This window comes from Meles meles, chromosome 1 (genome assembly GCF_922984935.1).
Source record: "Meles meles chromosome 1, mMelMel3.1 paternal haplotype, whole genome shotgun sequence".
NCBI classification, from domain to species: Eukaryota; Metazoa; Chordata; class Mammalia; order Carnivora; family Mustelidae; genus Meles; species Meles meles.
In genome coordinates this window covers 175,694,059-175,696,435 of record NC_060066.1, presented here as the reverse complement: position 1 = coordinate 175,696,435, position 2,377 = coordinate 175,694,059, and positions in this window count along the sequence as shown.

Below are 2,377 nucleotides of genomic sequence, written 5' to 3'. Positions count from 1 at the left end.
TCTGCTATATTTAGTAACACAATCTTTATGGAGCTCTTTGAATTTGTTTTTGACCTGTGATCAGTACAAACGTGCATTAGGTCAGAAACGGGACTCCTTCTATGTTCACTAGTATGTTCATCTAAGTCCCAGAATTTGACCCCTAGAGCCAACTTCATAGATTTTTCTACCCAAAGGGTCATTAAAGAAGGCATACAGTCTGAACTCCTGTATGATTTTAATCTTCATCTAGAGTATCTGAGCCAAATGGTCTTTTACCTAGTTTGGAGGGACAAAGCTAGACTGAGAACCTGCACGCCAAGTAAGCTGGGTCCTTCTAGAATCTTGCTGGGAGCAAATGCTTGACATCTTGTTCTGTTTCCCACATTTGTTAGAGGAAAAACTTTCTCTTTCAATCCTGCCTTCATTTTCTTATGTCTGGAAAGCACTGGCTAAAACTAAGATCTCTATTTCTCCACTTCCCTCTCTCACTGCTCTACTGGCTCATAGGCTTCCACCCTCTTTTTTTTTTAAAGTGTCTGGCCTCTTTTTTTTTTTTTTTTTTTAAGATTTTTATTTATTTATTTGTCAGAGAGAGAGAGAGAGAGCAAGAGCGAGCACAGGCAGACACAGAGAGAGAAGCAGGCTCCCTGCGGAGCAAGGAGCCTGATGTGGGACTCGATCCCAGGACGCTGGGATCATGACCTGAGCCGAAGGCAGCCGCTTAACCAACTGAGCCACCCAGGCGTCCCCCTTTTTTTTTTTTTAAACCAAAACTGCTCTTGCCAAAGGTAACCAGAGACTGCCAACTCCACAACTCCTCAGCTCCACCTGGACCTACGACAATCCATTGAGCCTACCTATTTTTCATTAGAACCCAACCAGCTCATGTCCTCCCTTTTCTTTCTTCATTTTCTACTTTCTTGCTCCTTCCTCCAAGTCTCGTAGGTGTTATTTACTCAGTGAAGCCTCTCATGATCACTCCTGTTATAAAAGAGCAAAAACCTCATGATCATAGCCTTCTCTATTGCTTTATTGTTCTCCGTAACTTATTTCACACATATGTCTTAACTTATTTGTATATTTCCTGTTGGTCTGCCCTAACTGAGTGTAAGCCCCATGAGGACAGACACTTCTGTTTTGTTTCACTTAGAGATCTTCAGGACCTACAACAGTGCTTTGAACAAGTATTCAATAAATATTTGTTGAGTGAATGTATGGTTTAATAATAATGGGCGCCATACACTGAGCACTTACTGTATGCCAGGCATTTATAATAGAGTTGTTATCATCATTCCCAAATTATAGATGAGATAACTGAAGATCAGAAAGGTTAAATAACTTGCCCAAGGTCACACAGCTAGGAAGTGATGGAGCCTGGTTTTGAATATCAGCAGTGTAGCTCTAAAAATCATGCTCTAGCTTGTATTGAAACTGGAATTCACTGTAGATCATATAACTGTGACAATCATTCTTTGAAAGATATATATTTAGCAATCATTTTTCATCTTTGGTAATGTTTCATGTCAGACAGTGACTTTTCTGATAATATATAAATAGACATTGTAAATTTGGCTGAGTTAGAGTTAGTTTCCTTTTATTTTTCAATGAGGAATTTTTTTTCTTTAAAAGAAATAATAAAATTCATACGTAATACTGCCTTAATGAAACAATATTAGATAACCCCAAAGTAAAAACAAAACAAAACCAGACTAAAAAAGTATAAAAAGGCTTAATAGATTTTTTTAAAGATTTTATTTATTTATTTGGTAGACAGAGATCACAAGTAGGCAGAGAGGCAGGCAGAGAGAGAGAGGAGGAAGCAGGCTCCCCGCTGAGCAGAGAGCCCAATGCGGGGGCTCGATCCCAGGACCCTGGGACCATGACCTGAGCGGAAGGAAGAGGCTTTAACCCACTGAGCCACCCAGGCGCCCCAAAAAGGCTTAATAGATTTTTATTTTTCCATGATGACTACTTCAATTCTTCTTTGGAAATATTAAGTACAAAAGTTCTCTCAAAAAGATTTTTTGGGGGGGTTTGTGCTTTTCTGGTATTCTAAGCATGAGCTTAACCAGACCTGCCACTGGCCACAGACCTGCTTGAATGGAACTTTCTGCAGAACTAGGCAGTCATGAAGCCATTGTCCCAAATATTAGCCCACCCATAAAACAGTTCTAGGAGAGCAGGAAAGTTGGTGAACAGCACTAACACCTTCCATCTTTCTCAAGCCATGCATCAGAAGTGGGCTCAGTAGCCCTCTTCTCGATTACTACACTGTGAGCAGGGAACATGACACAGAAGGAGTGTGACTTCTAATCCAACAAGCTTAAAGCTGTGTCTGACCTTGGGCAGTTGATATATACCCTCTGAATCTCAGTTCCTAGATCTGAAAAATGGG